Consider the following 25,649-nt stretch of genomic DNA (forward strand, 5'->3'; position numbering starts at 1 on the left):
GGGAAGGGCATATTGATTTGGATTATTCTGATCTCAAAGAAAACAGGCTGTCCTGGAATGAATGCATTGATATCTGCACTGATGGTGCAATGTCTTTCACTAGGACACATTGTGGATTTATTGATTGTGTTAAAAGTATTATGCCCAAAATTGGAATTAGCCACTGCATCATTCATAGACGTGAAAAACATGCCACTGAATTTTCAAAGTGTGCTTATTGAAGCAACAGAAATAGTAAATTTTATAAAATTGAGGCCCCTGAATTCTCGAGTTTTCATTGCTCTCTGTGAAGAAATGGTAAGTCGAGTCAAAAGTTTGTTACTTCACACTGAAGTAAGATGTAGTCCTGGGGTAAAGTTTTGGTTTGACTTTTTGCCCTTTAGAATGAAGTTATGTTGACTTTTCATTTAATCTGTCATCAAGACTGTGATCTCGAATGTTTACAACGTTTGTCATATCTCCCTGATATATTTCAATTCCCAATGAACTGAACCTATCTCTTCAGGGTTCATGTATGATTGTACTTTCAACTCATGCCAAAATTGAAGCAATGTCAAGAAAAATCCAATTTGGGGAGTCTTGTGTGAAAAAAAGAGTGCTTTCCTATACTTTTAAGACTTTTTGTGTGAATCAGAAACTACTCTATCAGAAATTGCATCAGAAATAATAGAACATCTACAAAGCCTACAAACTTTATTCTGTGAATATTTTCCTCATCCAAATGACAATATAAACTGGCTTTGAAATCCATTAACAGCCTCACTACATAATATGGACCTATCAATTAGAAAGGTAGAACAGCTTACTGACATAGCAGCTGACAAGAATTTAAAAGACACTTTCAATTTGTTGATGGTATTTGATTTTTGGGCCAAGCTTAGAATGAATATCCAGACATTGCAAAGGGAGTTGAAAAAATACTTTTATCCTTTCCTACAACATACCTTGCTGAGGTAGCATTCTCAAAATACATTCTCATTAAGACCAAGCAAAGAAATAGACTCAACTGTAAAGCAGATATGCAAACCCTGCTGTCCAACATCAGACCGAACTTCAAAACACTCATTTCTGGAAAACAGAAACATCTATCTTATTAGTATCTTTTAAAAAATTGAACTTTAAAAAATGTTATTATTTTGAGTTGCTGCAAAGACAAAGCCATTTTAGTGATGTGACCTGAATCAAATGCGTCAAGAAGATCATGTGTAGTCTGATGAGAGATCAACTGGGAAAGGGCAGCTTTTTCCAAAGATTTAGAAAGAAATGGAAAGACACAAGATGATGAGTGCCACAAAGTGAAGGTTAAAGAAAAAGTTTCTTTAACAGAAGATGAATAGCAGCATGTTAAAAGCAGCTTGGGAAAACAATTATCAATTCAAAAGGCTTATACTATATAAGGCAGAAGGGCGGGATACTGAAAGGATAAAAGGATCACTAGGGCAGGAAGTAAAGGAATAAGTTCCTATATTGGGAGAAAGGCAATCTGGAACCTCCTAAATACAAATTTGTGAATCTTTTTTAAAAATTAGTCTCTTTTTCTAAAACACATTGCCTAGAAGCAGCTTCTGCTTCTCCTCATTTTTCATTTTTTTCTACCTTCATGGATTTTTTTTTAAAAAAAATTAAGGATCACCCAGAATAAAACAAGTTTTTCTTTCCCATTGTGTATATATGCAGCTTCAAGTCATCTCTTGAGCTATTGCATCCTAATCGATTTCATAGGGTTTTCTAGGCAAGGAATACTAAGAAGAGCTTTGCCATTTATTATGAAATATAGCCTACAGCACCTGGTATTTATTGACAGTCTCCCATTCAAGTACTAAACAGGGAGGGTCCATAGATCAGACAGTATCTTTAGGGTATTACACAAATCTAAAACTTTAACTGTAACAAACATTTCCAAATTGAAAACAGTTTCCTTCTACATGCAGCAGATAACAGAAAAATATGAAGCAGGTAAAAAGCAAGGAGTCAAAGACAATGTCATACAAAAGCTACTACACCCTAAATATCTACATTGTGTAGGTGCCTAGATATTTTTGATCACATCATTGTTGTCTAATCTGTACTTTCCTTATTTGAGGCATACAAGACTGAAAAGGAAGCTGAGAAATGAGTTACCCCCTCAGTACACCATCTAGTGTGGGAATCACTGAGCCACCCAGAGCTTGTTGGACTGCAAATCCTAACAGCCCCAACCACTATAGCCAATGTGAAGAAAGCTAGAAATTGCAGTCTAACAACCTCTGAAGGGCTGCACAATCCCCACTCTGCTCTAAACAAAGTAGGGAAATATTATTTTTGAATACTAGTTCTCAAAATCTTAATTACCACAATGTTTGGGGGATTTCATATTTTATGATAAATTTAAATAAAAATATTCCCAAGCTCGGGCCATAGGCTGTAACTATCAGTCATATGGAATCACCGTATTTCCCATATTTTCTTGTACAGTTTTCCAAAAACTAACAATATTACAATGAGGAAGCAAAAACGAAGTTAGAATCAAATAAGTGTATTTTGTAGGTAATGATGCAGATTTCACGCATATTCTGAATGGATATAAAATGACAGAGCAGCCTCTGACCTAAAATCCACCCTCCCCCTCGATTTATTTTCCTTTTGCTTCACGCCAAACTTTGCTGAGAGCAGCTTATGGAAAACAACACCTCCCATATTCAGCTCTGAACTGGCACAGCATTCCACAAATCCTTACTCCAGTATGTGTAATTATCGAAGATACAAGTTTTAATACAGGACAATTATAGCCTTGGGTGCTTGTTTGCAACACTCCCCCTCTTTGTACTGCCTCTCAAATTTCAGAGTGTTTGACAAAGCAGAAAATGTGAAAAGAAATATGACCAAGAAACTACATTCCTGTAACTGCATTCAAGAAGGCAAGTCTTTGCCATGATTTACACCTTCTCTTTCCACCCAAGAACTACAGTACAGTGTGAATGGGTGTGTCTTGATTTAACTTTTCCACAAAAATAATATGAGCTTGGTTGTCTTATGAGTGAGAGCATACAGCTAAGCTTCAAGGCAGAAGTGTACCTTCTTCTTGGTTTAATCACCTCTGACTTTTAACATCTTAAAAGAAGGTTATGAGATGAATGGATGGACCTGGCACTACAAAGGTAGATGAACTACTTATCCCATCATGTCTTGCCACTGGCCAAGATGGCTAGGGATGGTGGAAAACAGGCTTTAGCATCATCTACCCTAAGGCCAACTCACTCTACCGCACTGGATTTTCTTGAAGCTTTGAATCAGGGCGGGGATTTCCATGTAAGACATTTTTCTATGGTTTATAGAATGTGACTTGTCTTGAAAAACTCAAGCTTGTTAAATTTAACAAATTGATGATTAAAAGTGATTTCCCTGCCCAGTTACATACCTGTTCACAGACATTTAAGTTATCCTCATCTTTCAGATATCTTTTATTGCACATGAAAACCCATCATCTGGTTTTTATTTTAATATTTGTGTTCATTTTGAAATAGGGACTTAAGATCTCTTTTAGTCCTAACCCAATGCATGCATTAGATTCATCTCAACAATTGATTCAATGGGTTTACCCAAGCTGGGCTAACCCTATAGCACAGTTTTCCAAACATTTCATGTTGGTGACACTCTTTTTAAACATACATCATTTCGCGACACAGTAGTTTAGTTTTACTAGCCACACATAAATTAAACCAACCCCTTATGAGATATGGACACATACATAAAAACTGTAATAATAAAATGTATTATTACACAACATATTTCATGAAAATCTTTCACTTATATATTACAAAATATCTGATTTATTGCTTAGTTTACATATGCTCAGGTTTCTCGCTACATTTGTGTGACATATCTATACATTGCAGCTGACACATTAACACATTGTGACAGTTTGCAAAGCTCTACCATACAGAATGTCTACCATTACTTGGTTAAAATAAAATTTAGGAACAGACATATTACACCCACCATACACCCAACATGTTTCTTTTTAAGTTATTACTTCATAGAATAATATACTGTGAACCTTTAATTACTTTATCAAGAGCTGGCAGTCTAAGTATAGAACCCAAAAGACCAGTACCTGAATTTCTGCTTAGCCATGGAAACCCACTGAGGGTAGCCTCTTAGAGGAAGTAATGGCAAATCCCTCCTGAACAAACCCTGCTAAGAAAATTCAGTAGTAAGTTTTCTTTAGGGTCACCATAAGCAGGCAATGACTTAAAAGCCCACAGCAACATCACATTTCTCATTCATGCATTATACCACATATACCTTTAGCTCAGTACAGGCAGTCCCAGAGTTACAAACATCTGACTTACAAACAACTCATAGTTAAGAACAGGTAAGAGACAACAAAAAGTGAGAAAAATCTACCCCACAGAAGGGAAATTCCCTCCTGAAAGACTTATCATGGGAAAAAGGTATCTCAACTGAAGCTTTACCACCAATCCCTGTTTCCACAATAAGTCCAATTTTTCAAAATCTAATTATCACAGGGATAGAAAGTGAGGTGAAATCTTCTGAACAGTGGCACAGCAAAACAAACACCTCAGGGGTACTAACCCTTCTCTATGCTAGCCAAAGTTAATACATATATATAAATTTTTGGCTGGAGTTACTTAAATTCAATTTAAGAACAAACTTACAGAACCTATCTTGGAGACTGACTGTACACTGAAAACTGATATGCCACTTTACAAGATGGCTCAGGGAATTATATACCATATTGTTCTTATGTTTTCATACTGACATTACGAAATGGCTAAATGTTGGGATTTAGTCCTTGGCTCTGGAAGATGATACCCAGTATACCAGATTGGCAGTGTGGTATTTAAGTATAGGACTATGATTCTCAAGACCTGGCTTGAATCCAAATCCAGTCACAGAAGCTCACTGGGTGCTCTTGAGCAAGTTATATTTTCGCAACCCCTGAGGAAGACAAAAGCAAACCCCTTCAGAACTAATCTTATCAAGAAAAAGGTGTCACCAGTTCACCTTAGGGTTGCTTTACATTAGAAATAAACTGAAGGCACATGACAACAATACTTGTTCTCATAGGTTTCACACAGAGATCATGTCAACTCTTTATAAATGCTGAGATGAAGTTCTTGGCTCAGGGAGGCTCTCCAGTACACTGCTAAAATACTATAACTCTCCCCTGTATCAATAAGAATGACTCTGCTTATTTCTATTTTACACTGTTTAAGTAACTGGGTTCTGCAGTTTGCTTTGTCTCAAGTTATGAGTATCTACTTACTATCATGGATTTTTCATTTCATGAAAATAAACTGCTCTAGCAGCTCTTTACTCTCCCTAAACAAGTAAAACACACATAATGTACATAGGCTATAATAAGCTAAGGTTTAAGAGCAGTGGTTGCAAAACTGGCTCCCTAGAATAGATGAGGCTGAATTTTAATGTTCAGAAGCCCCACCCAATACAACAAATGATCGGGAATTCTGGAAGCTGCACTACAATATCTGGATGTGTATAAATATATGGCAGCTACTATTTTAGATTGTCATCTAATTTGTGTTGTGGGAGACTGGCAACACAATTTAAGAAAAAAAGAAACAAATGAAAACAGGAAGCAGAACACAGACTTCTAGATGCGATAATCTGGGCCTCTACTCAGTTGTAAATTAACATGTTTTACTGGTTAGATTGGCCAATTCATATGCATATTTAACATGCACAAGTCTTAAGGAAATATGCATTAACTATCAATGGGAAACAACTGAAATAAGGCTTTTTGCTTGGTTATTTAAATTACAATTTAAAAGCTTGTTTAAACTAGGCATCCTTTCCTTCCCATGGTTCCCTATCCACCCTGTCATAGCCTTCTGTAACACATGTTCCAATAGTGTAAAGGAAGAATACTCTGAATCTTATTGAAAGAAGTGCTATTTATCATTAAGAGTCTATGGCTGCTGCTTCTGTAATAATTTATATAACTACTAAAAAAAACCCCTGTGTTCGCTACCCAAGGTATAAAGATGGAAGTTCCAAATAATTTCAACAGATTACACTTGAAAGCCTCAACTCCATCAGGGTTTGCTTATCTGAAGTAACAGACTCGTCAGAAACACCAACACATTTTGGGGGGGACACACTTAACTGTTTTATAAAAACTATGGGGGGGGGGGTCTGTTAACTGATTGGGAGAATAGATTCAAGTTCTCCAATTCAGTAATCTAGACATTAAACAGCTAGGGTTTTTTTAAAGATGCAAGTCTTTTGCATTAGTAGGTGCCAACTTACAAAATACTGAGTTGATTCAAGTTTTTAAGAAATGGGATCATTTTCAAATGCCATTTTATATATATATATATATATATATAATTGAAATAATTTGGAATGCATAACAATAGTCAGAGAGAATAAATCAATCTCAAGAGAACCCCCTTTCTAATTCTTACTTCACTTTTCAAAAGACAAACATGATAGCACTTCCAACTTTGCTACATATTTATCATAGGTACCGACATAATGGAACAGGAATGTCAGCCACTCACAACAAATAAACACAATTGTATTGAAATTAGAATTATATAGCACAGTGGAAGGCAGGCGTCCTATATTCACTTGCCCAGGAGCAAATCTTTTTGAGTTCAAAAGGACTTACTTCGGAGGGTTCTGTATAAAGCCTTCATGGAAGCCAGATAACACATCAAAACAATGTTTTTAAGTCAGTTGCCAGACAAAAGCCCAGAAAATACTCCTTGAAGAATACCTGCAGGTGGTTTAAATGTTGCACTTCCTAGAAGAAGGCCATCAAATATTACAGACCAAAATGCACTGGGCTAAGAGATAAATACATTCATTTTTTTCAACACCCTGAGACTCTGAATCTTTTATACATGTTTATTGGGCATTACCAATCACTTTGCTTTTTGGATATTTTGAAGCCACAGGAAAAGTAATCCTTGTTTTTTTCTATCAAGGCCAAATATTTGAGGAATACTGAACTGTATGCAATACAGTTTCATGTCAAACTTAAATCTATCTCACCAATTTAGCAAACTAACAAGCTATTCACAACAAACATGTTTCCTGTATGTATTGATATACCAGATATCCATTTTGGTTTAGCTTAGAGATGTGTTAGGTGACTAATACATGCATGAACCTCACTAACTGGGCAGCAGATGATGAGGAACTCCTTCCTCTGAGGGGAAAAACTGTGTGTGATATGAAGCAGAGCAAGGGATATTCAGTCAATGCCATGTTTCTAAACTCGTAGATTATCAAATCTGAGCGAAGGAAGATCGATGCTTTTGAGCTGTGGTGTTGGAGGAAAGTGCTGAGAGTGCCTTGGACTGCGAGAAGATCCAACCAGTCCATCCTCCAGGAAATAAAGCCCGACTGCTCACTGGAGGGAAGGATACTAGAGACAAAGTTGAAGTACTTTGGCCACATCATGAGGAGACAGGAAAGCCTAGAGAAGACAATTATGCTGGGGAAAGTGGAAGGCAAAAGGAAGAGGGGCCGACCAAGGGCAAGATGGATGGATGGCATCCTTGAAGTGACTAGACTGACCTTGAGGGAGCTGGGGGTGGTAACGGCCGACAGGGAGCTCTGGCGTAGGCTGGTCCATGAGGTCACGAAGAGTCGGAGACGACTGAACGAATGAACAGATTATCAAATTCTGTGGAAAGAAGTTTATACTGGTACTTCACACAAGAACAAATACATATGTTGGGGATTATTTATGGAACTTTATTGGTTACTTTACTTCTACTAAAAGGAAGAGAAAGACACTTGCCTCTTTTTGAAAATGTGCATCTTCTCAACAAAATACTGAAAAATGACTTTTATTTTTCAAAGTAACATATGCTTACTGACATGTTATTAGTGTTGACACCTCAAGTTTCAAAGTTCCATTGAAATTAATAGATTAAGCATCCCTTATCGAGAATTCTTAAATTCAAGATATTTCAAAATCCAAAATTGCCCACATGGGTAGCCAAAATAATGACATTTTTACTTTCTGTCTGGTGGTTACGGTTCACAAACGTTATTTCATGCACAACATTATTTTAAAATACTATAAATTTGCCATGAATGACATATTTAGTCTTGGGTTCCATCTCCAAGCTATCTCATTATGTACGTATACGCAAATACAGGTGTTCCAAAATCCAAAACACTCAAGCATTCCAGATAAAAGATAATTACCATGTAATAAACTATTACGACTTAGAAACAAATATACTGCTTCCCACTTTTTCAATAGAAACACAGAGAAGAGCTTCTCAAATGACAGTAAAAGCATATTTTCAAAATAATGTTTACAATCCTTAAAGGAAAAAAAACTGAATAATTAGTTTCCAAACACTGCAGGTAATTCACCAAAAACTAAAATTACGGTTTTAAAGGGTTCTGGTTAAAATATTTTTTAATTCAGTTAACCATTCACATATGTATGGATTTCAGTATCTATGTTAAGAAGACTTGTTACAAGAACTTATGGTCCAAAGACCCTTACTGCACCACAGTTATACAAGATATGCAGGTAATGAGATTAGGAACATCTGGTTGATTAAACATACAAATGGATAAAATGTACAACAGTTAAAAATTGCTTAAAATACAGGTTGGCTAAAAACACAGGTAAAAGACTACAAGACGTGTCAGTGTATTTCAGCCTATGTCTAAAATTGAGTATTGTCTAATGCTGGCTGCCTCAGAAAGAAACTTGGCAATCGCCAAGGTCACATGGGGAAAGTTGTGACTAAATAGAAACTTCACATAAAATTTCACTGGACTTGCTAATAAGTTGCTTAGTAGGAGGTTGATTATGTGTGCTTGGGCCTGTTCATAGAAACTGCATGACAGTAGAATGTGGTAGACGCATTCTACTTCCTGATTGTTACATGGGCAGAGTCTTTCATTATATGGGGTACCTGCAAATCTCCCAAGCAGCAATTTAGACGGAAGCACATTGCACCTTGCTTTGGAAAACAGGCAGTGCTATTTGGCCACCATCAAGTTCTTTAGATAGTTTGCTGCATGGAAAGAACTCACATAATGTATAGACAGGGCACTAGGGGAGAAAGTACATAAGAGTGAGAGCACAGCTCTCAAAAGTCAATGCCCCACAGTCTGTTTGATTTGAGAGCCATGTCAAAACCCAGACGAATTAGGAGGGATGTATTGATCTTAAACCAACTGGTTATGTACTCATCCTGAGCTAAGTGATGAATCAAACCGGATTTTACACTAAAAACTCTGATCTTGAGCCAATATAAGTGCCCACCACCAGGCTCTTGACAGGGGTGCTACACCAGATTCAAGTAATAAGACACAGGACGGTACACATTTGGGGAACTGGAAAAGAGCCCTCAAAACTGTGTTTACTGTTGGTCAATTTTTTATGTTAGGCCCCCAATACAGATGCTGGAAGCTTATAGCAGCTGGGAAGCTATCTTAAAGACTTTAGTTGCCGAAGGTATGAACTGTCCCCCTTTAGTAGTGGTAAAACACAAAATGGCTGAACTGCTTACTTGAGCTTTGAGGGTAATAGAAGCAATATGAGTAGACCAGGACAGTCTGTGGTGAAAAAAAGAAAACCCCAGATACTGGAAACTTCTGATCTGTTCTAGAGTATGCCCATCAAGAGACCAATGGCGAGGGGGGGGGGGTGTCTTTTTCCAAATACCAGAAATTTAGATTTCATGTAGTTGATTTTTAGGTCATTCTGGGAACAGTTCAGGAATTTCCTAAGTAAGTAATTTAGACGTGGCCTGGTGTGTGAGATGATGGCAGCATCATCTGAATAAAGCAGTAAGGGGTTTCTTCTAGTTCCAAGCTTGGGCAAGTATCATTTGGGGTCCAAAAGTGTATGATAATTTATGAATATGTTGAATAGGGTGGGAGCAAGGATGCATCCTTAACGTACCCTTCTGGACATGGATCTATGTTAATACTATATGGGATAAGGCAAGAGAATGATTTCTCATTTAATTTTGGCCCCCATATATTTTGAAAATGCTTTAAACACACTATGTAACACAATTTTTCTCCCTGGGTTATAAATGCCATTTTCTAATTGGTTCTACCATAAAAACATGGAAAAAGCATACTAAACGGCAAAAATAAATTGGACAACACTTATACAGATGCTGTTGATTCAATCCTTTTACTCGTGGTTCTGATTACATTTGCTACTGCACCATTTTGTTTTGGCAGAAAAGACAGATCATGTATTTAAGGACGAAACTTGCAAAACCACCCCCAAGTATGCCTTTGCTAAGGATTGCCATAAGTCGGTAAGAGGCTTGGAGGCACATACATAACTTTCTCAGCCCCAATGCAGAGGTCAGGCAGAACTGAATAACAATAATATCAGGCAAGTAGATAAAATGAATACGCAACTATTGTTAACAAAAAACTGTAAAAAAGATATACAAGGTTGGGGGGAAAGCTCAATGGTTTATTGTCCAGTTAAAGAAAATGAATGTGTAATGCAAATCTATATATAAAACATTAGAGCCAGTTCTATTTTTCTTGGCCAGTGTAACACTACAAGACCAGCAAACTTCCATTGAAAACAGTATTTTAAAAAATTAAGGTTGCTACAGGCTTAAATTAATGTTTTATTCAGACAAAACAGCTTTCAAAACAAACTGAACAGAAGATGCCCAGATGGTAGAATACTGCCCACAGATCACATTTGTTAGCACTGTATTAACCAAACAGACTGATGATGCAATTTCAGAACAGTGTTGTTTTTAACCTTAGCCTGTGTGCTGCTCTGAAAGTTTATTTTAAACCATGTTATTCTTGTGCAACAGGAATAAGGTAAGTCAGTCTCACTGACTGACAGATTTACTGAACATTGTTATACATATTGATACAGAAGTAGTGCATTACAGAAATCTTCATTCTCTACTGACTTCTCCGTATTTTGTTGAGATTATAACCTGGAACTGAAATGGATTTAATTGCTATTGTCTAAAGTACATCAAAGTCTTTACTCTTGTGACAGTGTAAAATATTTTGTGGAACCAAAGTTAATTAAACACAAACAATCTGCCACTAGGTGACTGCATATTAGCCCCCAAGTACATGCAAGTCCTTTGGCAGCCATTACAGCTGAAAGTCTTATTGTGCCTCTATAGAACTATCTTCCAAAAACCCCAGTTTTGGGGAATGTGTAGGTGACAGTTCCCCTACGGATGATTTCTTCCATCTCAGCTATGGATCTCTTTAGCTCCTTCAGTGGTACCACTGGCCTCTAAGTTTCTTCTCCAACTAATGCTTTCTTATCCAATCATTGAGTTTTGGTTGATACTTTCTCTATATGTTGAAGTTAAACCATATTCTTTGCAGTTTCTAGCAATGGATATAACAAAGCTCTCAGTGGCATGTTTTCTTTTAAATATTGAAGTTTTTGCATAATTTTGCCCCGCATTTGTTTTGATGGAATCATGAAGACACAGTTGTTTATTCAGGTACGCTCACTTACAAACTCTAGGGCAGCAGTTCTCAACCAATGGGTCCCCAGATGTTTTGGCCTTCAACTCCCAGAAATCCTAACAGCTGGAAAACACCTGGGGACCCAAACATTGAGAATCACTGCTCTTTCCAGAAAGTCTCTTTCATTTGAGATCATGCAGCACTGCATGTGACTTCTGAAGATTGGAGAGATGCACAGAACTTATTTCAGCATATCACAATGATGCAGTTCAGTACTTTTGCAACTTGCTTACTTAGGTCTTGTGTCAGGAAAATACTGTGATCCTTACAATGTTGAGTGTATTGTTGATATCTCAATGCCAATTAAACCCATTTCAACTCAGGCTATAAAACAACACAATGTGGAAAAGTCAAGGGGTAAATATCTTTGCAAAACACTGTGCTTATGTTCAAAATTTAATTACTAGTCCTAACTTAGCTAAACCTACTGAATCAACTGCTGAATAATATAATAAACTGATACTTGTGTAAGCCCTATTGATTGCATGTGTTTGGTTTTGTTAGCAGGTGGTTTAAGATGTAAATTTATTGCGTACACTTAAATGGGGATAAGTCCCATTATGTTTGCAGGCACAGGTCATAAGTCTGATAAGCCACACTGCATATTAATGTATACTTTGAGAACTCTGTTCTAGCATCTTATTTCCATTGCTTCTCACATCTCTCCAATCAATATTCATTAGTACACGACAAATTACTTGTCTAGCAAGATGAATGGTACAATCCAAGTATGAAGTCCAGAATATGTGGAGATCTGTGGCTTTATTTTTGAAAACAAAATCTAGTTCTTTTCTGACAAGTGAATCCATGTGAAGGACAGAGTACTTAAAAGGTTATTTTTAGCCAAGGAAAACCTCTGCTAGGTTTTTGATAAACTTATTTACAAGGCATGAAAAGGTAGAATATTTGTTTTCTGTTGAGTACAGTATCAACATATGCATCCAAACCGTATTGTAGTATTATTTGCACATTCAAATGTATACTTTTTAACAGGTCACCTTAAATTTCTCCTCTGTTCTACTAGTTCAAAATAAAGTATGTACACAAACAGCTGTAGGAACAAGAGACAATAACTGGTCTTGTGGATGCAGCAGATGATGGCACATGCAACTATTACAACATGCCACTTTAAATAGAACTATTGTTCCCATTTTAAATTGTTGTAACTCATGAAAAATGTTGGCTTCAAACAACATAGTTGGGTTATACAAGGCATGGGCAAACTTCAGCCCTCCAGATGTTTTGGACTTCAACTCCCACAATCGCCTGTGCTGGCAAGAATGCTGACCGACAGGTTGGTGGCTCAAATCTGGGGAGAACAGGTTGAGCTCCCTCTTTCAGCTCCAGCTCATGTGGGAACTTGAGAGAAGCCTCACACATGGATGGTAAAACATCAAACATCAAACACCAGAAGCAACTTGCAGTTTCTCAAGTTGCTCCTGACGCAAGAAAAAAAAAAGCTGGCTGGGATTTCTGGGAGTTGAAGTCCAAAACAACTGGAGGGTTGAAGGTTGCCCATGCCTGGGTTATACTATAGCTTTGCTCTTCTTAGATGTTGTGCTCTGCCAAGTGCCAGCAGTAAATTAAAAGGTATACCAGTCCACCTAGAGAGCCATAGTATACTGCAAGAAGGTAAACAGTTTCCTGCATTGGAAAGTGTGTGCTCAATTACAAAAGCAGTGTCTTTGAGAGGCAGCGTTTTAAAGGAACTCTCTGATTTTCCACCTTCCATTGCCATTTTTGTGCTATTAGCTGCACTAACCCCTGGTTTATAGACTAGCACAGCAGGGTTGGAAGAAGGCTTTTTAGTTCCTAGATTATATATTCTGAGCAGGACAAAAGTAATAAGAATATTTCTGCCAAAAGAGAATGTTCTTCCAGATTCTTTAAATACCATCATCTGACTTATTATGACTAACACTGAATTTTGAGCTTTTACAAGAGCTGTTTTAACTTTCATGATGTAAGATGCAGAGAATGTTTTTTTGTGGGAAAATCACAAATGTGTATTCAAACATACAGGTGTGGCACATAGGAGAAATGACATTATTATTGTACTCTGAGACACTAAAGAGTTAAAAAGGCAGTCCAAAACTCAAAGGAGGGGCTTTCGAAATATGCGAGAGTAATGCAATGCTTTCAAAGTAAAGAAACAATGGGCTTGTCAGATGTCTGGAATTGTCCATAAAATGAACAAGTGGACAACACAGGAATCTGAGAACAAAAGAGTAGTGTGCCATGGTTATCCCTTGTGTTGTCCATGTGTGTGTAAAATAAAACACGTGCATAAAGCCCTTATTTAAATTTACAACTCAGGCTGGCACAGAGCGAGCCACGTGAGTGGCTGGGAAGGTAAAAAGAGGAGGAGGAAGAAGAGTCATTGTGCAGCACTGTAATCCTCCCCACGAGGCCCCCTTGCCTGATCGATACCAAGCCCATGTCCTGCCCAGGAACCATTTTAGGTCATTGGAGCATACATGCACCCACAGGGGCAGGCAAAAAACCACCTCCTCACTACCAAAATTAAAACTACCAAAAATGAGAATACTCTTGAGTGGAAATGCTTATCTTTGTCTCTTCTGCCCCACCTCTTCAGCACACCTCAAGGGCCAGGGTTGGGGAGGGGAGGAAAAGGGGATTTGGGTGCAGAAGGAATAGTGGTGAGGGAGTATTAGAGGAAAGGAAAAGAAAGGGGGAGGAGAGAGAGACTAAGGCCCCTTCTACACAGCGGAATAAAATCACACATTTTCTGCTTTGAACTGGAATATATGGCAGTGTGGAATCAGATAACCCAGCTCAAGGCAGATATTGTGGGATTTTCTGCTTTGATATTCTGGGTTATATGGTTGTGTGGAAGGGCCCTAAATCAAGAGGTGATATAAGGAGTCCTCATGGCCAGAAGGTACAGGAAGGAGGTCTGTTTTTTTTTGGGGGGGGGGGGGGACACAAGGGAAGATGGTAAAAAAGCCAGAGAAAAGAAAGGGATGATATAGGGGCTACCAAAGAAAGTAAAAAGAACAGAGAAAGGAGAGGATATGGGGAACATTTAGTCCAAAAGGTAAAGGAAAGAAGGGGTGATGTGAGAGGTCACCAAGGACAGAGGGCAAAAGGAGAGAGAGAAATGGGGGGGGGGAATAGAGGGTCACTAAGGCCAGGAGTTAAGAGGCAGAGAAAAGAGGAGAATATTTGTGGGGGGGGGGGGGGGGGAGAGTGTACCAAGATCACAAGGTCTTACTATTATTATGGCTATATGTAGGCCCAAAGCAGCTCACAACACCTAAAAATGGCAAAACAGAACCAAAAACTGTACAAACAAAAAGGTTAAAAGAGTAGGCAGAGAACAGTGAGTGGGCTGTGGAGGGATACTGGGGCCTGAAGGCAAAAAGGGGCACAGAAAATGGAATGGTATTGCTATGGGGGTGATGTGTGTGTGTATGAGGGCCCTTCCAGGTAGGCCCTATTATGCCAGGGTTTGATCCCAGATTATCTGGCAATGCGGATTTATATAATCCAGTTTAAAGCAGAAAACCTGGGATATAGGGCCTGTCAGGAAGGGTCCTAAAGGGGGTGATGAATTGTGTATATGAAGAGGGTGATGTGTATCTAAAAGGGATGATGAATGGTGTATATGAAGGGGGTGATGTGTGTGTATGAGGGCCCTTCCGGGTAGACCCTATATGCCAGGATCTGATCCTATATTTTCTGTTTGTCCCAGATTATTTGGCAGTGGATACATATAATCCAGTTTAAAGCAGAAAACCTGGGATCAGATCCTAGGATATAGGGCCTGTCTGGAAAGGCCCCGAAGGGGATGATGTGTGGTGTATATGAAGGGGATGGTGTGTTTTTAAAGTGGATGTTGAACGGTGTATATGAAGGGGGTGATGTGTGTGTATGAGGGCCCTTCCGGGCAGGCCCTATATGCAAAGATCTGATCCTATATTGTCTGTTTATCCCAGATTATATGGCAGTGGAGACTCATATAACCACCCTGAGTCACCTGAGGGCTGAGAAGGGCGGTATACAAATATAGTAAATAAATAATAATCCAGTTTAAAGCAGAAAACCTGGGATCAGATCCTGGGGTGTAGGGCCTATCTGGAAGGGCCCTGAAGGGAGGTGATATGTATTTAAAGGGGATGCTGAATGGTGTGTATGAGGGCCCTTCCAGGCTGGCCCTATATGCCAGGATCTGATCCCATGTTTTCAGTTTATCTCAGATTATCTGGCAGTGTGAACTCATATAATCCAATTTAAATCAGAAATCCTGGGATCAGACCCTGGGATACTGGGCCTGTCTGTAAGGGACCTGAAGGGAGTGATGTATGGTGTATATGAAGGGGATGATGTGTATTTAAAGGGGATGTTGAACGGTGTATATGAAGGGGGTGATGTGCGTGTATGAGAGCCCTTCCAGACAGGCTCTATATGCCAGGATCTGATCCTATATTTTCTGCTTATCCCAGATTATCTGGTAGTGGAGACTCATATAACTGCGCTAAGTCACCTAAGGACTGAGAAGGGCAGTATACAAATATAGTAAATAAATAATAATCCAGTTTAAAGCAGAAAACCTGGGATGAGATCCTGGGATATATGGCCTATCTGGAAAGGCCCTGAAGGGGGTGATGTGTGGTGTATATGAAGGGGGTGATGTGTATGAGGGCCCTTCCAGACAGGCCCTGTATACCAGGATCTGATCCCAGGTTTTTTGCTTTAAACTGGATTATTTATTTACTATATTTGTATAGCGCCCTTCTCAGCCCTTAGGTGACTCAAGGCGGTTATACGAGCCTCCACTACCAGATAATCTGGGATAAACAGACAATATAGGATCAGATCTTGGCATATAGGGGCTGTCCAGAAAGGCCCTCATACACACACATCACCCCCTTCATATACACCAGGGGTCCTCAAACTAAGGCCCGGGGGCTGGATACGGCCCTCCAAGGTCATTTACCCGGCCCTCGCTCAGGATCAACCTGTCTGAAACGACTTGAAAGCACACAACAACGACAACAATCCTATCTCATCAGCCAAAAGCAGGCCCACACTTCCCATTGAACTACTAATACGTTTATATTTATTAAAATTGTTCTTAATTTTCATTATTGTATTGTTATTAAGTGTTTTTTGCACTACAAATAAGATATGTGCAGCGTGCATAGGAATTCATGTTTTTCTCAAATTATAATCCAGCCCTCCAACAGTTTGAGGGACTGTGACCTGGCCCTCTGTTTAAAAAGTTTGAGGACCTCCGATATACACCATTCAACACCCCCTTTAAATACACATCACCCCCTTTATATACACCACCCATCACCCCCTTCAGGGCCATTTCAGACAGGCCCTATATCCCAGGATCTGATCACAGATTTTCTGCTTTAAACTGGCTTATTATTTATTTACTATTTATGTACTAGATTTGTATACCACCTTTCTCAGCCCTTGGGCAACTCAGGGCGGTTATAGGAGTCTCCACTGCCAGATAATCTGGGATAAACAGAAAATATAGGACCAGATCCTGGGATATAGGGCCTGCTTGGAAGGGTCCTCATACACACACATCACCCCCTTCAGGGTCCTTCCAGACAGGCCCTATATCCCAGGATCTGATCACAGATTTTCTGCTTTAAACTGGCTTATTATTTATTTACTATTTATGTACTAGATTTGTATACCACCTTTCTCAGCCCTTGGGCGACTCAGGGCGGTTATAGGAGTCTCCACTGCCAGATAATCTGGGATAAACAGAAAATATAGGACCAGACCCTGGTCCATAGGGCCTGCTTGGAAGGGCCCTCATACACACACATCACCCCCTTCAGGGTCCTTCCAGACAGGCCCTATATCCCAGGATCTGATCACAGATTTTCTGCTTTAAACTGTCTTATTATTTATTTACTATTTAAACTGTCTTATTATTTATTTACTATTTATGTACTAGATTTGTATACCATCTTTCTCAGCCCTTGGGCGACTCAGGGCGGTTATAGGAGTCTCCAATGCCAGATAATCTGGGACAAACAGAAAATATAGGATCAGATCCTGCCTGGAAAGGCCCTCATACACACACATATACCCCTGAAGTTGGGGTGATGTGTGTGCATGGGTTTCCCAAGGCCAGCAGGGAAAGGGGAGAAGAAAGAAAGGGGGTGATAGGGTGTACCAGGGCCAGAAGACGGGGATACCACACACATCACCCCTTTCATATACCCCTGAAGTTGGGGTGATGTGTGTGCATGGGTTTCCCAAGGCCAGAAGGAGAGAGAAAAGAAAGGGGGTGATAGGGTGTACCAAGGCCAGAAGAGGGGGAATGAGGGCCAAGAAGATCAGGGAGAAAGAGAGAAAAGAAAGGGAAGGGAAAAGAGGGTAAAGGAGGCAGAGAAAAAGAAGTGAATGGTCATGGGGGGGGGGGGGTGAGGGTATTAAGACCTGAGAAGAGAAGCATGAGAAAGGAAGGCCTCCCCTTCTCCCTCCCCTTCAACATGAGGAGAGAGAGAGAGAGAGAGAGAGGAGGCGGGAAACAGGCCCAGAAGCCCCCATGGCAAAGAAGGCGGCAAGCAAGCAAGGGGCCTTTCCTCCTCCTCCTGGCCTAGACTGTGCTGAGGAGGCTCCAGCGTTGCCGCCGCCGCTGCCTCCTTGTGCGTCCCTTCTTCAGCCCTTGTGGGGGAGGGACCGTCCCCAACCGGGCTTTTTATATAGCTACCTCAGCTCGAGTGTGCCGTGTGCATCTCCCTCTCCGCTCGGTACCAAACCGCCGCCGCCGCCGTGGCCGCCGCCTCCTCCCACTCCGCAGTGCTGCTGCTGCGGGAAGCTGGCTGGGCTCCTACTCCAGGCTGCTGCTGCTGCTGCTACTCTGCCTGCCGCGGCCTCCTCCTCCTCATTCACCAAAGCGGCTTACGCAGAGCGCCCGCCGCCTTCGCCTCTTTCCCCAAGCGGAGTTTACGGGCGCCACGCGCCGCCCGCCCGCCCGCCTCCCCCTTTGCGGCAACCAGGGAGTCAGTAGCGTAGAGAGAGAGAGAGATTGAGAGGGGTGTGTGCGCCTAATGGAGGTGATCGCGCCCTAACGCAAACGGCGTAGCGATGGTCGCTGCGGCGCCACGCATGCGCGCTGCCGCTCTGCTGCCAAAGGAAGTGGGGTCTTGGCTTTCTCTTTTGGTGTGCAAATGAAGACCTCCCTCCCTGGGGAGGGGGAAGGGGGACAAGGTGAAAAGTTGAAGGGCTGGAGCAGGGAAACACCAGGAGGAGAAGGGCCAGGGCCCTCCCACATAGCCCTGTATCCAAGAATATCAAGGCCGGAAATCCCACATTATCTGATTTGAACTGGGTTATCTGAGTCCACACTACCATATATCCCAGTTCAAAGCAGATAATGTAGGATTTTATTCAGCTATGTGGAAGGGGCCATATGATTCTTCTACACAGCCCTAGATCCCAGAATATCAAGGCCGGAAATCCCACATTATCTCCTTTGAGCTGGGTTATCTGAGTCCACACTGCCATATATCCCAGTTCAAAGCAGATAATGTAGGATTTTATTCAGCTATGTGGAAGGGGCCATATGATCCTTCTACACAGCTCTAGATCCCAGCATATCAAGGCCGGAAATCCCACATTATCTGCTTTGAACTGGGTTATCTAAGCCCACACTCAGAGAATGTGAGATTGGCTGCCTTGATCATCTAGTGTAGATGCACCACCAGACCAAGGCAGAGACATCTCCAGGTCATCCCCTGTTTGGGTATCAGCCAGCACGTCAACGACTTAAATCAAGACATAGTTTTCTTAGATCTACAGAGACACTCGCGGGAACACCTCAGCAAGCGAGAGTCCAAAAGTGGCAGGCCCAAACCCAGCACCTCAATCCATGGGTGATACCAGATGAGAGCCTCCCCCCTTGGCACACAGAAGACTGGGCGACTTGGAAGGCGCTGAACAGACTGCGCTCTGGCACCACGAGGTGCAGAGCCAACCTTCAGAAATGGGGCTACAAAGTGGAATCCTCGACATGCGAGTGCGGAGAAGAGCAAACCACAGACCACCTGCTGCAATGCAGCCTGAGCCCTGCCACATGCATGATGGAGGACCTTCTTGCAGCAACACCAGAGGCACTCCAAGTGGCCAGCTACTGGTCAAAGGACATTTAACCAACTACCAAGTTTGCAAAATCTGTGTTTTTTTTAAATCTCTGTGTTTGTTTTGTTCTGTTAGAACTGTAATACAATGGTATGGTTGCTGATGACACGATAAATAAATAAACCACCAGACCAAGGGCTGTGTGGAAGGGCCCTTGGTCTGCTGGTGCATCTACACTAGGTGATTGGTGCAGCTTGACACCACTTGGGCCCCTTCTAAACAACTGTATAAAATCCACATTGAACTGGATTACATGGGAGTGTAGACTCAGATAATAATAATCTTTATAAATAAAAATGTAATGTTCATTTGTGGGATTAACATAATTCAAAAAACCACGGGATGAATTGCTGCCAAATTTGGCCACAAGACACCTAATCCAAGGAGTGACCATCACTCAAAAGAAAATTGATTTTGTCATTTGGGATTTGTAGTTGCTGGGATTTATAGTTCACCTACACTCAAAGAGTATTTTGAACTCCACCAACGATGGAATTGAACCAAATGTGGCACACAGGACTCCCACAAACAACAGAAAACTAGAAGGGTTTGGTGGGCATTGACTTTGAGCTTGGGAGTTGTAGTTCACCTACATCCAGAGAGCACTGTGGACTCAAACAATGATGGATCTGGACCAAACTTGGCACGAATATTCCATGTGCCCAAATACAGAGGCAGCCCTAGGTAATTTTCAACAGTAAGCAAACAGTATTTTGGTCCCATCCCCCCCGAACCAATCACTGATATATATTTTCTGTTCGTTGTAAGAGTTCTGTGTGCCATATTTGGTTCAATTCCATCATTGGTGGAGTTCAGAATGCTCTTTGATTGTAGGTGAACTATACATACCAGTAACTACAACTCGCATATGTCAAGGTGTGTTTTCCCCCAAGAGCGCGCCTGGGCAAAATCAACTATACTGCAAATGCTTACTTTGCGTAATGGGTTGAGCCTCCCCTGCCCAAATATAAACACAGATGGAGTTTGGGGGAAACAGACCTTGACATTTGGGATTTGTAGTTACTGGGATTTATAGTTCACCTACAACCAAAGAGCATTCTGAACCCCCACAAACGACAGAATCGGGGCAAACTTTCCACACAGAACCCCTATGCATGACAGAAAATACTTAAGGCCATCCAGTCCAATTCCCTTCACCAGGGCAAGAAAATGCAGTTAAAGCCCTCCTGACAAAGAGCCATCCAGCCGTAGATATAGATAATATATATGATTCACACACACACAGAGAGATATAGTATCATATTGAAAGGGACCCCAAAAGAAGGACAATTATATGTTGCATGTAGGCAAACCAGACAATCTTTACATCAGCACTGACAAAGAAACAACAAGAAATACTGTTTACTCACAAGCATAAATTACATATATTAGAAACCAATACTTTCTCATTACTTTATTTTCCAGATCATCAGACTGAGCCATAACAACGCATGGCAGGGGACGGCTAGTCTATATAAATAAAAATGTAATGTTCATTTGTGGGATTAACATAACTCAAAAACCACTAGACCAGGGGTCCACAAACTTTTTAAACAGAGGGCCAGGTCTCAGTCCCTCAAACTGTTAGAGGGCCGGATTATAATTTGAAAAAAAAACAAACAACAACATGAATTCCTATGCACGCTGCACATATCTTATTTGTAGTATAAAAAAACACTTAAAATAATACAATAATTAAAATGAGGAACAATGTTAACAAGTATAAACTTATTAATATTTCAATGGGAAATGTGGGCCTGTTTTTGGCTGATGAGATAGGATTGTTATTGTTGTTATGTACTTGCAAGTCATTTCAAACTTAGATTGACCCTGAGCGAGGGCCGGGTAAATGACCTTGGAGGGCCATATCCGGCCCACTGACTTTAGTTTGATAATATGGGATTTTCTGCATTGATATTCTGGGATACGGGGATGTGTGGAAGGGCCCTCGGTTTCCAAGGCTGGGCAGGGATTCAAACTCTCATCTCCAGAGTCACAATCCAAGACTAGACCAGAAGTGTCAAACTTGTGGCCCTCCAGATGTTTGGGCCTCCCAACTCCCAGAAGCCATAGATAATTTGTCCAATGGCCAGGAATTCTGGGAGATGAAGTCCAAAACACCTGGACGGCCACAGATCTGACATCACTGCATCAGACCATGCTCTGGCTGCCGTATAATATTAAAATAGTATTTTGTGCATGTCCTGTTCACTCTTCGGTATTCAGGAACTACTCAGCAAGTAGATCATCCCAGCCCATGCCTGCTGCAATTTGAAAGATCACAATTTGCCTTCCAGCAGTTCAAATCCTTGGGTGCCATTAGAGTAGGATAGTTTTTGGACAGATCCGATTATGTTCATTAACAAGTTTTCAGTGAATATGGGGCTTTTCCACACAGCCCTATATCGCAGAATATCAAGGCAGAAAATCCAACATTATCTGAGTGTGCACTCAGATAACTCAGTGTGGACCCTGAGTGTGGACTCAGATAACTCAGTGTGGATTCTGAGTGTGGACTCAGATAACTCAGTTCAAAGCAGATATTGTGGGATTTTCTGCCTTGATATTCTGGAATATAGGGCTGTATGGAAGGGCCCCCAGTGGGAAATTTTTATTACATTTCTAGCATGACTGTGGGCCCTTCCACACAGCCGTAAAACCCAGAATATCAAGCAGAAAATCCCACAATTTCTGCTTTGATCTAGGTTATCTGAGTCCACACTGCCATATATTCCAGTTCAAAGCAGATAATGTAGGATTTTATTCAGCTGTGTGTGGAAGGGGCCTATAAAGAGATTTGAAGGAAAAGGCTGCTCTCTTCCCCTAACACTGATTCTGCAAAGCTGTCAGGCTAGATAGCCTTCTTATTTCATGGACTGCATAGTTACTTGCTAGGTCTGGAAATACATCAGTTGGTCATAGGCCCCTTCTATACTGCCATATAATCCAGATTATCAAAGCAGATAATCCACATTATCTGCTTTAAACTTGATTATATGAGTCTAGACTGCCATATAATCCAGTTCAAAGCAGATAATCTGGATTTTATATGAAATTGTAGAAGATATGTGAGTGACCTGAAATAGGATGCTGAATATGGGAAGCATGAAAGATGTTACCAGCCATCCCTTCCCTCACTAACCTCTCTTTTATAGTTCCTTCCTAAGTTATACCTATTTCAGGCTATTTGCAAAATCAACACACAGACATTATATGTCAAAAAACTTGAACAGATAACATCTTAAAACGTTTCATTTACATTATTCATGGGTTGTATTCCTAAGAAATTGCTTAAGGCAGTGTACTGTATTATTTATGTAATACAGACAAAACCCATTTTTATTTGAAATGAGGTATACCAAAGAACATCAAGTTACTCAGAAGTACTGGGAGAATAAAAGAAATGCAAAGCTCGAAAGATGTCTCACTTTCATAAGAATTATTAAGACATTTAGGGGCTTTTACTCCCTGTGTGGGTGAAAAAGCAAAAGAAGTCCATGTGTACAGATCGTTTAGAAATTAAAACGTCGGGTTATTGTAGGTTTTTTCAGGCTATATGGCCATGTTCTAGAGGCATTCTCTCCTCACGTTTCGCCTGCATCTATGGCAAGCATCCTCAGAGGTAGTGAGGATGCTTGCCATAGATGAAGGCGAAACGTCAGGAGAACATGGATTGAACGAATCATTGGATTGAACGAACGTGGGGTAGGTTAACATGGTGTAGTGGTTGGAACATTGGGCTAAGATTCTAACGAGGGCTCAGCCATGGAAAACCATTGATTGGGTGGCTTTAGATGAGTCATATGCTCTCAGTCCCAGAAGATTATTATTTATTATTATTTCGAACACTTGTACCCCACCCTTCTCAACCCCCTAGGGGGTCTCAGGGCAGCTTCCAGTCGGTAACAATTTGATGCCACATAATAAAATACGAACAACCAATAATTGTAATAGTTAAAAACATTAAAACAATACACTTACAATCTACTAAACGATTACTAGTCTGGTGGCTGTTATCTAGCCGAATTCTGTGATTAAGTACGCCATTTAACATCCATAATCCATTTCCAAGCCATTGTCCACATTGTCATTGTCATTTCCTGTGATTGGTTCAGTTTAGGGCCACTATAAATCAGAAGCAGCAACTTCAGAAGGAGCTGTCTTCATAGACCTGTCAGCAGCTTATGATACCATAAACCACCGCCTCCTCCTGAGAAAAATGTATAATATCACAAAGGACTACCAGCTCACCTGCCTCATAGGAAAGGGACAGAGAGCTTCATCTATGCTGATGATCGTGCCATTACTGCTCAAGCAGGGAGCTTTGAGATGGTTGAACAGAAGCTCTTACTGCCTATTACAGGGAAAACCAGCTGATCCCTAATCCATCTAAAACACAGACATGTGCCTTTCACCTTAAGAACAGACAAGCATCCCGAGCTCCGAGGATCACCTGGGAAGGAATCCCGCTGGAGCATTGCAGCACACCCAAATACCTGGGAGTCACTCTGGACCGTGCTCTGACCTACAAGAAGCACTGCCTGAATATCAAGCAAAAAGTGGGTGCTAGAAACAATATCATACGAAAGCAGACTGGCATAACCTGGGGATCTCAACCAGACACAGTGAAGACATCTGCCCTTGCGCTATGCTACTCTGCTGCTGAGTATGTATGCCCAGTGTGGAACACATCTCACCATGCTAAAACAGTGGATGTGGCTCTTAATGAGACATGCCGCATTATCACGGGGTGTCTGCGCCCTACACCACTGGAGAAATTACACTGTTTAGCCGATATCGCACCACCTGACATCTGCCAGGAAGTAGCAGCCACTAGTGAAAGGACCAAGGCAGTGACATTTCCAGCTCATCCCTTGTTTGGGTATCAGCCAGCACGTCAACGACTTAAATCAAGAAATAGTTTTCTAAGATCTACAGAGACACTTGCTGGAACACCCCAGCAAGCGAGAGTCCAAAAGTGGCAGGCTCAAACCCAGAACCTCAATCAATGGTTGATACCAAATGAGAGACTCCCCCCTGGGCACACAGAGGACTGGGTAACTTGGAAGTCACTGAACAGACTGCGCTCTGGCACCACGAGATGCAGAGCCAATCTTAAGAAATGGGGCTACAAAGTGGAATCCACGGCATGTGAGTGTGGAGAAGAGCAAACTACAGACCACCTGCTGCAATGCAACCTGAGCCCTGCCACATGTACAATGGAGGACCTCCTTGCGGCAACACCAGAAGCACTCCAAGTGGCCAGCTACTGGTCAAAGGACATTTAATCAATTACCAAGCTTACAAATTCTGTGTTTTGTCTGTTTGTTTGTTTGTTTTTGTTAAAAATGTAATACAAATGTCTAGTTGCTGATGACACGATAAATAAATAAGAAGCAGCAACAAAATCCCTATATCTTGTTTATACAGTAGAGTCTCACTTATCCGACCTTCGCTTATCCGACATTTTGCCTTATCCAGTGCTCTTATCTGACGCCTCCCCCTTTCCTCCAGCATTTCCGCTAATTAAAGGAGGACTCCCCAACTCTCTCTCCATTCCCAGTAAATGAAAAAGGCAAGACAAGTAGGAGGTGAAGGGAGGAAAGGGAGAAAAGAGTCAGGACCGGAAGCATCCTCCCTCCTTCCCTCTGTGATTTCCATGCTCCTCTTCCATTTCCGGGCACTTCCTCCTAAACCGCTCTAGTCCCGAGGCATTGCCTTGCATTAACCCTTTAAGTCCCTGTTGTTAGTATTCTAGGTGTCAGACCGGTAATAGTAGGAGTTTCCATATTATCCAACGTTCTCCCGGCCTGTATATGTCAGATAAGCAAGACTCTACTGTATTTTTAGATCTATTAGTCCTCATTTAAAACACAAGAGCAGTTTTTTTTTTACAGATGTGGGTGACGGATATACGATGTGAGATCTTTTCTGAGTTATAAACTTGTGGTAGGTTATAACCATATACAGTTACTATATACAGACACCCAACAGGGAGAAAAACACTATGGGCTCCT

General features: G+C 40.9%; 1 protein-coding gene across 1 annotated transcript in view; it reads right to left on the reverse strand.

Annotated features, from left to right (window-relative positions):
- Positions 1 to 18,590, reverse strand: part of SLC39A10 (solute carrier family 39 member 10) — a 61,790-nt gene extending 43,200 nt beyond the window's left edge. The window contains exon 1 of the mRNA XM_060780774.2: positions 18,203 to 18,590. The gene's annotated coding sequence lies outside the window, so the exon portion shown is untranslated. The remainder of the gene's footprint in view (positions 1 to 18,202) is intronic.
- Positions 18,591 to 25,649: the final 7,059 nt, after the last annotated feature.

This window comes from Anolis sagrei, chromosome 1, assembly GCF_037176765.1.
Source record: "Anolis sagrei isolate rAnoSag1 chromosome 1, rAnoSag1.mat, whole genome shotgun sequence".
NCBI lineage: Eukaryota > Metazoa > Chordata > Lepidosauria > Squamata > Dactyloidae > Anolis > Anolis sagrei.